At 32.8% G+C, this 13,849-nt stretch overlaps 1 long non-coding RNA gene across 1 annotated transcript; it reads left to right on the forward strand.

The window, feature by feature from the left end:
- Positions 1 to 12,503: 12,503 nt before the first annotated feature.
- LOC127864085 (uncharacterized) lies at positions 12,504 to 13,523 on the forward strand. Its single transcript, XR_008041442.1, has 3 exons — positions 12,504 to 12,643; positions 13,009 to 13,062; positions 13,483 to 13,523. It is a non-coding gene; the product is annotated as an uncharacterized LOC127864085 (long non-coding RNA).
- The last annotated feature ends 326 nt before the right edge of the window (positions 13,524 to 13,849 follow it).

Here is a 13,849-nt window from a genome sequence, read left to right on the forward strand (position 1 = left end):
ACTACAATAACCACTACTAAAACCACTACTTCTATAATTATTACTTACTCATATACTTCTACTACTAAAAACTTCTACTACTACTACTACTACTACTACTACTACTACTATACTTAACTACTTTTACTACTACTTCTAACTTACTACACTACCTTACACTACTACTACTTGTAACTACTTCTACTACTACTACTACTACTACTACTACTACTACTTACTACTACTACTACTACTACTACTACTACTACTACTACTACTATTACTACTTCTACTACAATTACTACAATAACCACTACTATACCACTACTATTTTAACTATTACTACTCTGACTGCTTCTACTATCACTACGACTACTACTAAGACTACTACTTCTTCTTCTACTACTACTTCTACTACTACTCTATACTTCTACTACTACTACTACTTACTACTACTACTACTACTACACTACTACTACTACTACTACAACAACTACGAACTACTACTACTACTTCTACTACTACTATCTACGACTACTACATTCTACTACGACTTGTACTACTACTATACTACTACTACTACTACTACTACGACTACTACTAGTAACTACCACTACTACTACTACTTCTACTACTACTACTACTACCACTTCTATTACTACTACTACTACTACTACCTTCTACTACGACTACACCCCAACTACTCTACCACTACTACTACTACTACTACTACTACTACTACTATACTAACTACTACTACTACTACTACTACTACTACTACTACTTCTTCTTCTACTACTACTTCTACTACTACTGCTTCTACTACTACTACTTCTACTACTACTTCTACTACTACTAATTCTACTACTACTACTTGTACTACTACTACTACTACTACTACTACTACTACTACTACTAATACTACTACTACTACTACTACTACTACTATACTACTACTTCTACTACTGCTATTACTACTACTACTACTACTACTACTACAACTACATCTTCTACTACTAGTAATATTACTATTTGCACTGCTTCTACTTCCAGTACATGTATGCGGCCTACTCAGCGTGTCCAACCCCCCTCCCCTTCCCCCCACATCACACACTCACAATTGGCCCTCTTGAAAGTCTAAACAACTTAACCCGCTGACGTTAAATGGGGATGCAGTGAGTATTTTGATATTTGCTACATTTATCTAGCATTTTGCAACTGGTATACCTTGCTGTTGTATGCTAATTGGTTTGGTCCATTCATAAATTATGAAAACGTGTTTAAAATAATACGTATGTTCAAATATTCACTCGGAAGTACCGGGGCCTATGCAAAACACTCTTTCTCAAATGTGTAGGACTAAGAAATATAAATTTACTATTAAACAATGTTATTGACATTGCTTAACTGTTCAGCCTGTCACTTTCGAGAATACCTTTTGAAAATTGGAAATCCTCGATATCCAATTAAAATTAAATCTAATTAATAGATAATGAAACACCCTTCTGAATGTATCACCCAATTGAAGATAATATGTTCTTATGAAAACCTCGATAAGTCAATATTTATACGCATAGTATGATTATTTTTCTGTAATAAGGTATTGTGTTAAATACATACGTTTCGAAAGTAGAAGTTGGTGTATTGCGTAAGTTCGCCACCATCCACAAAAACGTTATAATTAAAAACGGTGAACAATGTTTTGTTGGTCATGATCAATACGGAAGAGCTAATTCAAAACTACTTGCATATGTTTTGTATTCATGCCGCGATAAGTTAAATTTTATATCACCTGTATGTAAACATTCCCCAAAACGTAGGTATATGACATGGGGGGATCTATTTAAATTAAAGTTCGCATGTTTGAGGCACTGTATGATGTCCTTAATTATCGTTGAACGCATTGAATTTTTAAAGTTCTGTCAGGAAAACGTATAATTAAAGATTGAAAGGTCGTTCATGTTGTTCTTATCAATTAATATATCGTTGTTAAAAGCGCACTTCGTCCCACATAAAGGGCATCAATTTCAGAGTACTACATAATACTATATAAATAAAATAGAAACAATAAAAAGTATTTAAATACATTGTGCCACTATATTAACAACAACTCACTACCTAAGATAGAACACGAATAGTCAACATAAAGTACAATTAGCTGAATAAAGGTAATTGATCTACGATATTACCAACCACGCCACTCTAATACAACTTCAAAACGAACTTCGTATATACACGTTATTGCTTTTAGTTTACACCTATTTATTTCAGCTCCATTGCATCGGAAGCTTCAGGCTTATTGAAACGCTCTCGACTCCGTTTCCTTGGCCTAGAATCAGTACTTGGTGTCTATGAGGGAGATCTGAAAAAACGCTCCAACAGTGGGGATCGAACCCGTGACCTCCAGGTCGCTAGGCGGACACCTTACACCACGGCGACCTTAATGTTTTTATTTTTGAATAAATATGAGTTGCTTTGGAAAAGGCATTACGCGTCAAAGTAATGATTAATTTAACCGATATGTATTTAGCACCGTGGTGCCATTTTAGTTTTTCCTTGGTCTACTGCCGGTTTGAATTGAAATTGTTTTCGCATGATGTCACATATTGATATACCTATGGGTTACAATGAAATGATTTGAACATTGCCAATGTAAATAACGGCTTAAGGTTAACAATAAGTGTGATCGTGGATCATGGAGAGCAGCGCCTACATCGAGTACGATGCGTCATCACTCCAGTGAAACATGCAGTTGAAAGTTCCTGTTACTGCATCTAGTGTCGTCATCTCAACTGATCCAGTGAATGAAAATAACGATTATATACCACACTTACTACCAGCAAGTGGGACAAATAATGAGGTTGATACCGACATAGAGACTTGTTGACCTGTACATATGTATTCGGAGTGATATGTTTGAGCGGTCACTTCTACAATACTATTTATTTTGGATCAAATGCTGGAACATACACGATCCTTGCTATTTGAGGAACTCAAGCGAAACTAAGACTTCCCCTTCGATCCATACTGCGAACTAAAACAGCGGGTATACCGTGGCAATGGGGATACAATATCACTAAACCTTGCTAATGACATACACTCTCAAATCGGAGTGATTGAGTGTGAAGACTACTCAATAATTAGGTACATGGTCAGCGGTTCCACCAAATCCAAGTCGGTACCCTACGTCACACAACATCGACTCCAAAGTGCAAGCAGACATTCTTCTCATGAAACAAACATTTTACGAATACGATCAGATCCGGTCTCAGCAGATGAGCATTGTATGTGACAGTGTCAGAAGCATTAAAACGTATTTACAGGACTGTAAAAGAGAAATACAGGAGCGGCAAACGTCTATTATTCTAATACTGAATCTATAACTTGCGACGAAAAATGCAGAATAAAGAACGCTGATGTGAAATTGAGAGATCTGTACAGCTTGTGATATTCAAGTGGTGTAGTCAAAATATAAACGTGTGACACGCATGATGAACTATTTCGCTTTGAGGATGCAACATATGCCGCCGTGGAGCATACTACGAACAATTCTCACTTTCAAAATAAAAAAGTGGATGTGAAGTCGTTGTGGCTGTGAACTTCTCTACATATAGGTGCTCATATACTCCCGAGATACGCTTCGGAAATTCCAAGTTTAGTGCTCAGCATTTATTAAGTATTGTTTTCATTAATTTTGCATACGTATGGTTAATTCTTAGATACCTTTCTTACGGCTGTGACTGCAAACCAGAAACAAAATTTATAACCATAACAATACTTCATGTAGTAATGAACCTTTTTTGTGATATTCTTGGACAAACCTCGCACGTCTACAAACACTGCTTCTACTTTTAATTATTATAGTATCTCAAACGTAAACCATTTTTAAAATAAAATATACATATTCATTTGACGCAAAGCATGAACTGAACATTTATTATCTTTTTTGTCCAACTATCTTTCTGATCGTAAACAAAAAGTAATCTTACCAGGAGCGCACTCCAATCTTACTGAAATTAGAGTCAATGTCCCTCAAGGTTCTATTTTAGGCAAACTCAGGTTTCTAGTGTACATAAACGATATGAGATACAAACATAAATCCACTTGTTCGCAGATCATACCAATTTTTGTATTGCCGTAAACTCACCAAATGAAACTGCAGCCGTTTTGCAATTCGATAATGATAAAATCTCTAAGTGGGCAGATGCATGGTTAGTAAGCTTAAACCCATAAAAATCCGAATCGATGCTTATATCTAGAAAAATGAAAAAGCACCTCATCCGCAATTGCATATATATATATATATATATATGCATAATATTAATATACCGATTGTTAACGTTGTCTTTCCTTCTAATCCTTTTCGAACATGAAAATATGAGTAATGTTGTATTATATTCTATAAAGATTGTAAACTTGTTTGAAATAAATATGTTTAAACTAAACCGTCGCATTTCTTTGTTTACCATGCCATTTATTTTATCATATTTCAATGATGTAGTAGTGAACACCAAAGCAAGCCCGATCAATAAAAAAATAAACCCTACATTTTTGAAAAGGTTTCTATACAACACAAAAACTATACAACACCCTTTCGATTTAGAATTGCTACACTGTATCATATCTATAAATCGACAACATCAACCTTCCAATTATCTTTAGAAATGAATATATTAGAATACGGCTACGATGAATATAACCTGGTACAGACAAACTGATGTCGGAGGCAATTGTTTAATGCAATCACGAAGTGCGATACATTGTTCATCAACATTTCGCAAAGCCTAATTAAAGCAAATATACGGTAAATGCTATATCCCGCGTGACATGTTATAACTAACATTGAGGAGACCGCAAGTGAAGTGTATTCTGGACATGGCAAGTATTTTGAGATTGCGCATAGATTCCTTTTTTGGCGAATGATGTTTGTTGTTTTATTTTTATTTTTTTAAACTGTAATAGTGTAAGATGAAAAATTGAATAAATTTAATTTTTTTAACAAATAACACCAATGTCATGATTGTTTATTTAATGCATTGTGTTAAATTTATTACTGAACTTAACCATTTTAAAAGTTGTATCATCGTATATATTGTAATACAATGTAATTGTACTCTATTTAAACTATATATTTTAATACAAAGTCATTAACATATGTTTTTTGTTATATTTCAATGTGTACTATGTATTAAGACATACAACAGCTTTAATGATTCATTTGCATGTTTAAGTGTTTTTTACATTTGTTAAGTACACTTTTAATTGGGTTTAAGTTATTCAATTTCTTACAAAATGTATTGTTCGGATTTACTTACAGTGTCAACGGGCCGAAACGTGATCTATAACCATTTTTAAGCGCACATCGACTATTAAAGTCCACTGCAGTAACACTTGTTATAAATCCTTATGGTAATTAACGTAATACACATCACACAAGCATCTACTGATGTAGCTTAAAATACTTAAAATACTATTAACAGGTACGCTGCATTTCTCTTTTCAAACAATAAAATAGAATCATCAACAACCGCTGGCAATAACGATATTTGTTCTGCTGTGGTTATGTCTTTGGGCAATCGGTCACTTGCCTTAAATAAAGGACCAACTAATTGTTTTTAATAAAAATTCAATACTGCTCCAGCAGCTGGAGTTTCACTTCTTTATTTTACATGCTTCTTCTTTTACAACCCTTCTACTACTTACACTACTACTAAAATTATTTGTATTACTTCTTGTATAACTTCTTTTGTACTTCTAAATTAACACCAAATACTATTACTTTTGCCCTTGCTCCCTCGTACTTATCCAATACATGTTGTGTTGTTAGCTACAACGACGACGACCCACCTGTCGATGGGCCGATTCTAGATAATTAAATCAATAGACGGTTTCCCTTACACCAATTGTTTGACTGTGTTCGGAATTCCCGCATTTTGCATGTTTCTACGATTGTGTTCTTCGAATTGCCCCTTAGAATACATAAAACAATACCTATATGCTTTTATTGCTGACAACATTTATTTAAATGGTTTATTTAACTTGTCAGACCTTTCGCCACTTTACTGAAAAAAAACTTATTTTTTACAAAAAAGATTATGATACCGAATGAGCGGGCTCTCCACTGTATCCTCTTAAAAATGGTGCAATATTTAAAAAGACATCATATTTTTTTTAACTGGGTCGCGGTTTATTCTCCCAACACAGATCTTAAAAAATCACGTGGTATAGGCACCGTGCATATTTTAATTTCGTATATTTATTAAAGCCACACACCTTGCCTCTGACTTTGAAATGAAATACATGTTAATCAATACAAATAGATGCAATTCGAAAATGAGCACAATTATCATTAAATCTATATGCCTAGATAGCTATTTGTTTTCAAACGGTACCGCTTTTAAAACCGAAGGTAGGATTTCTAGACGTATACGTCCATTCATTTCGACAAACGCGATTATTTTTAAGTTTTAGAGCGCAAAAAGACGGATTTCTACCTTGTAACCACCAGATATATTCTAATTTGCATATATAGAATATGTTTCTTATTTATACTTAGATATACTATGCCAAATAAGGTGTGCGGCTTTAAAGAATGGTGTTACTAGTGAACCTAAATTTATACGAACATGGCTTCTAAATGGCGGAGTGCATTGTGATACAGTGTAGTAAATTTATATTTGTATCCAGTTATCCAGCTTCTGATGAAGCTTAATCTAGTTCGCTGCCACAACGGCATTCAGAATGTAGTATTTATTTCTTTATTATTTATATACAACATATATATTTAATAACAGTTCACTGGTTCACGTTATTTCAATTGCTTGCAGATAATGTAAACGCTGTGTTTTGAATCTATTGCTTTTTTGAATTGCAATCGACCAAAATGATAGCCAATGCCAATGCGTTATCAGCCTTTCTTCATTACAAAACTCGTACAGAAACAAGTTTTATTAATTGCTTATAGACCAAGATTGTGTCTTTTTAATGTGTTGGATCTAAAACATAAACTATTTAAAAATTCCAGAATTGTCATAAAAGTCCTATTACATTATTGTTTTCCCTTAGGAGCATTTGAAAAATGCACATGTACATTAATACATTCAAGAACAAAACTAACTTTGGAAAAGGCTTTAAATGTAAAATGCACAAACCAGTGCAATCAATGCAATTTACTTATGAATAACCTCAGTATATAATGTTTTGTTTGCAGCATGAAACTTCGTCACACCGCATTTCAGAGTATGTCTGGTTTTACAATTTGTGCCTTTCTGGACAGAACGTTGTCAGCCAGCAGGGCTGGTTGAAGAAAACTATGGGAACCATTAGACAGGAACTCGGACATTCGAATGTAAACACCATCTTATAGTCTATGCGTTTGCTAACATAATATTACGTTGATCATTGTGTTGGCTCTGAATGCAGAACGGGAAATGTGTTTGCTATTTAATCAGTATCTTTACGATTAATGACTTAAATGTATGTCGTATAGTAATACCGTAAGTCATTTATAAGTATGTTTTAATAAGAATCGTGTAATACACACACTTTTGTAAGCGAACTGTCCTAAATATTCCCGATGTACATGTGAGCAACAAACAAACAAAACCCACACATTAAACAGTAGCAATACGAAACACCTAGAATATGGTGAAAAGAAAAATCGTCTGCACGCATTAAATCGTTGTAAACAAATTGGTTATAACATGTATATTGTATTTTGTATAATAAAACGTATTAAAAAATAAATATTATCAAACTGAATAGTGAGTATTATATATTTGAAATATGCGGCTGCACACATATGACGTCTACTGTTAGTTGTGTATTTCCTTCCCAAGAGATAATTAATTAAGGAAACGAAATATGTTGTTGAAAAAGCAATACACTTATTTGAGGGGCTGTATTAAGTATTTGACTCTAATAAAATATATGATTAAAAACATACATTGTGCTTGTTTAGTGATTTTACGTTTAAGTATTTTTTTACGCACAGAAAACGATTAACCTCCTACAGATGGACATAGAGGGCTCTGAATGGGTTGCCCTGCTTCAAATGATTTCCACAGGAGACCTTAATTCCGTAAGACAGGTTGCTATGGAGGGGTTCCAGGGAACGCACAGTTATCTGCCCTAAGACAACTGTACGGCGCAGGTTTTCGTATATTTATGAGGGACAGAAACACAATTTTGGGGGTAGAAGGGTCAATCTCAACACTGAATGAGGTTTTATTGATCAAATTATTCTGACGTTAGGAGTCATGGATCATTAAAATCAAAACATTTTGAATGTTTCTGTGTGTTTTGTTGTTGGTTGTTCAATATTCAACGTGTAAGATACCTTTATACACTCGTACTCATATTGTGGAATTTTATTACAATATATGTGCTCTTGTTTGTGTATGTCGTGTTATTGTTTAATGTTTATGAACTGTATCATAATTTTGATTCGTGCAAAATGTTCTCTTTTAGTATCCACATAAGCCCATTACTAAAAAATACTTCGTCATATACGAGTTTTAATGACTACGCTGTAAATAAGTGATGACCAAATGCCCAGTACTTTACGTGTTCGCAAATCGTTCGAGTTACCGATGAATTGAAAATGGTATTTAATGTTAATTATAATACTACACGCGACTTGTTTTCTATAAAAAGGAAGGAAGCTTAATGTTTCGAAAATAGTTCCGAATAAATAAAGAAAATATTGCAGTAAATTGCACGTGCTAAAACCCGCCCCCTCAAAAAGAAATGTAATAAATGTAGCATGTATATAAATGAAATGAAACAACAAATTGTATATTTGGTGATAAGTGGCAAAACCACGCCTACAAAGAATGTTATTTGTTAGGAAACGTAATTAAGAAAACATTTATAGCATATCAGCTTTTCAGTAGCATCATTTGCAAGTTCAACTTTTCAATTGTGTTCATAAGATGATACACATACATACATAATATCAATAGTATGTAATTATCTGTTTTGCTCATCAGATTATAAAAGTAATGCACAGTTTTTTCCAAACATATATCAGTTAGATAGAAATTCTCTACGGCCAACATTATTATTACTACGTTGACACATGCCTGGTATTCACAATCATCACAATCACAATGTTCTGGTTAAAACGAATAATGCATACTCTAAAACTATATGCACCAGTCCACTTGATTCCGATTTCACTATTTAATTTGTGGTTGGAGCACCTAAACCTGACAAAAGGCTGTCTCTTATTTTAAGGGGTTTTCCAACTGCTAATACCATTCGGTGTTAAGTAGAGACTGATATTTCTTATAATGGTTACCTCTAGATGACTTTCTTGAATCACTGTGCAAATTCTGGGTGACGCAATAAATTATAAAGAAACATAATAACAGTATGCTGTACATATTGTTTAGTACGTTAATGAATTTACCTTTACTTCCCTTTATGTTAAGTGCTTTACACATTGTGGTTTGTTTATAAAATGCCTTTCTTAAGTCAATATGTATTCAATAGTATCTACCCCACCCCCTCTTTCTTTACAAATATTTTAAGGCAAATAACATTAACTGTATAGCCGGTCCGAAACCCTGCTTGGCATTCATCAAATGTATTTTTCTCTTCCACCCATTCATATAGCCGTGTATTGAATATACCAGAACATATTTACACACCCTAGCATATATTCACAAACACACATGTACACGCCCACACAAAATATATCATCGGACGGTAACATGTGTTGAAATAGAATACTGAATAACTGCGTATTTGGTGACGTAATAATTGGGTTAATTGTGCATAGTTGCGCTTAACAGAGACTTTTCGCGTATGTCGATTCGAAATCGTCGATTCGAACTTACATTTTAGAAAAAACTAGAATGTCGGTGCTTTCAATTCCGTTAAGATGTGTATTGCAAATAAGCAGAATATCGAGCTTAACACAGCTAGTTAGCATGGAGATCCTGTTAAGTTGGATAGATAAAAAAGGGACATACAAACCAAAATGGCAATTAGTTGCAATATCTCAACATGAACGGAGTGGGGATTTGATGAGTTTTTTTTGCGTAAACGTGTTCATAAACTGCGCTCAATTTGTTCCTTAATCGCATATGAATTATCTTGAGATAACGTTTTCCCATATAAAAGTATCATGGCGTTAAAAGCGATTTGTTTAAAGATTGTGGGTATGCACGATTTTTATATGTGTTAAATTGTAATATTGATAAAAATATGTTACAATTACACAGGCAAGAAAAAGTATACATTGAAACGAATTTTATCAAATGCAGCAAAGACAAATTAACGCCCCGAGCCGATTACGACGAAGATATTTCGCACATATTAACCTACAATAACCGAAACATTCGTCTTTTTATTAGGATCGGAGTAAGTGTTCATGTGTCATGTGAATAGATATCGTTGCAGGAAATTAAAATGATCCGTAAAACTTAATTTAGATTCACATCGTGCATGCATGATATACACACTGGCGAATTCGACAATTCGACTGTACTGACATTTTCGATTTCAGAATTAAATATCTGGCTTATTTCGCATTTTTCGACATATGTTCTTGTTAACTTTTATTTTAATTTATATTGAAAAATATGTCTAATACGTTGTTTACAAATTTTATATAAATTCATAAATATTTCTCAGTTTTGTATCCAGTAGGGATAAATATAAATTTACACAGAACAAGTTCCACTTTTTTCTGAAATGTTTCGCCTTAATAGGCTTTTTCAAAGTTTGTTTTAACAAATTAACTACATTTTCTTTCTATTTCTCAACACAAACAAATATTTGACAGAATGGTGCATATCAACTTTTACGGGTAAACGATAAACCTGATAACTGCCGCATCTGCCACATCCGCGCCGAGAAAGAGTTAAATAATGTATGCCTGAGTTTTTAGTAATTTACTGTATTCATCCACGAATGGAAACATTATATTAATATCGTGTTAAATGGAATATTTTTGAACGGAGCTAGTATAGAAATATCAGTACAAAATGTTATAAATTGACGTGTCGAGGAAGAGAAAGTTTATAAATGATTAAAATAGGTCACTATCTGTTGAGTCTTAAACCCGTATATTTTCTCAGCACAGGGGCCGTATTCACCAACAATTCTTTACTTAAGAATAAAGAAAAAAGAAAATTCTTTATTCTTTACTTTTATAAGAACGTTCTTAGGTCGATACTTTATCGTTATTCACCAACGCTATTTTTAGCATTCTTTACCAAGAATTACTTGTTATTGATGTAAGCGGTTTTGGTACCCGGCAATTGTGGAAACGCATAGAAAATTTGGAACCGTTTTCGCGTCTTCTGTAACTACAAACAATATGGCGGAAAGAAAATACCGTCTGTAGAAATCGTTGGTCCGAACAGGAAGAAACTGTGATTGCAAACGAAATAATCAAGAACCACGATGCCCTGTTCGGACCAATGACAGGTTGTGGAGCGCTGAAGATATGAGAAGTTAGGCGTAGAGCCTGGGAAGCGGTGGCCAATGTGCTAAACATGTTTGTACATTTGGACACATTGGTGTTTTCAATTTTCCAAATTTTGTAAATTCTAGCACAAGCAATATTTATGCAGTTAATTCATTATTTGGTTGTTAATTTGTGTAATGTTTAAAAACAAACATTATGTTGATTATTATGTGACATAAATATAAAAAGCAGATGAACTTGACAATTCTAGCACAAAAATTTACCATAGCTAATATAAAATGAATAATGCTTCACTATGTTAAAATAATATTGCTTTCATGTTAAAAAAATTCCAATTTTGTTTTAACCAAATCCATAATTTGTCATTCATTAGGTATTTCAACTAGTTTATTTGTTAATAATTCATTAATTTTGTTTGGTTCAAACACACATGCAATGTAGAATGCAATGTGGAAACATGATTTAAGGAATAAACAATCATTTGTTTGTTTTTATGCATATCTTAGACTCTTTTTCTGATTTTTTAAAATGTGCCAAATTGCATTTAATTTATTTCAGCCAATTTTCCACCTACAGGCGCACAGGTCCGGATGTGAAAAAGAAGTATTATAATATGAAAGACAAGAGTAAGTGAAATTTAGGAAAGTAACTCCTGTGTTATTTTTCTCTGAACTTAAGGATTCTTATGTAATGAAAATAATAAGTACATTTAATTTATTAAAGTGAAACATCATAGTTACTGTGTGAAAAGTAGATAAAATGTGTTCTTGATTTTTTTCTTATAGGTTCATTATTATATTTTTAGCCTATGCTGTCTACAAGTGATATTGTTTAGAGATCCATAATTAAAAATGTGAAAATAATATTAACTTTAGGGAATTTTATGAATTTTGAACATTGTTAAATTAATAACTAAACTGCAATTTTTCACTGGTCCAGCATACTCATACATAATGTGCAAATCAAGATACATGAAAAGTGCTTAAAATAGCATCAAATCAAACATTGGTTTATCTTTTGCTCCTACTGTTTATTTTAGACCCTTAAATTACACAGTTTCTTCTCAAAATAACTATAGCACGGACTAAAAATGACGAGATGAGGAGGCCAGGCACTGGTGGAGGGCCCGGGTGAAGGAGTTCACCATCCCGGAAGGCATTCTCCTTGAGCATTTTGGGGATTCCGCCTCTCTTGCAGGGGTCCCCAATGCAATCGACACTGATGGTTTGTACAGTTTATATAAAATATAATACCATTGTCATTGCTTATCATTATAATACTATTTTCTTTTTTCTTTAAGCTTTTAAGTTAATATAAGTGGCTGATTGTTCATTCTACTTTTTTTATTGTTGGCATTAATCTTTGGTATTCAGTCATGAAGGTAATGTTTAACAAAGATACTATTAATTCATGATTGGAATAAAATACAATAATTTTTAACTGAATAACAAAAGTATTTTATTAAAGATTCATCATATTTCACCTTTGTCTGTTTGTTTGAATTGTTTTCAGTACAGATCATATCTATGTTTGATTGTGAATTATAAACAGTTGAAATGAAAATTATCTGTATTCCTTTATTTACTAAGCTCCAGAGGGTACCCTATTACCCAGTATCATAGATTTGGGCAAGATTCCAACAGGTAAACTATTAAAATAGATTACGCTATCCATCTTTGCTAATTACAGAATTGCGAATGGAGAAAGCTTTTGTATTAAACATTACATGTTGATAAATTATTTCTATTCAATGCTCGATACATGTATGTAATATTGCTAAAATGCATTGACGAAGACTTGTGTTGTTGAGTAAAGTATGTTCTATAAGAAAATATATACATTCTTTTAGTACATATAGCATCGATTGTTTAATACAAGATCATGTTACTTTCTTTAAACTACCATAAGGTTTATCAAAATGTAATATCTATGGTTGTACTTATTATCTTCCCCAATGTTTCGAGTGGTTTTATGAATGATGTATGCTAACAACAAAAATCTGCAAATGCGTTAATACAAATAACACTGATGCATTATGTATTTATGTTGTGTTTATTACACAGATGGAGCCACAAGCTTGACATTTACATTAGATGAAAGAGGTTAGTGACAAGGGCCTAATTTTTATGTTAATTATTTGATCAACTAAAAAGAAATATTCAAAACTATTTGAAATATGTAATTTGTGTAAGTAAATTCATGACAAATAGGTAAATTAGTATTAGCCCACAGTGAACCTTATTAGATAATTATGTGTGTAAACTACCACATCCGTTGTAAAATGCCCAAAAGTTTGACAAACTACTGTATTATTATAAAAATATTGATTGAATAATACAGCTAATGTAAAATTTTCAGTGGAATGTTAGTACTATTAAACATAGAATATTTAATTATTTAATATTAGTTACTGTCATACATCAGTAAAAA

The sequence above is a fragment of the Dreissena polymorpha genome, unplaced genomic scaffold (genome assembly GCF_020536995.1).
Source record: "Dreissena polymorpha isolate Duluth1 unplaced genomic scaffold, UMN_Dpol_1.0 chrUn106, whole genome shotgun sequence".
NCBI classification, from domain to species: domain Eukaryota; kingdom Metazoa; phylum Mollusca; class Bivalvia; order Myida; family Dreissenidae; genus Dreissena; species Dreissena polymorpha.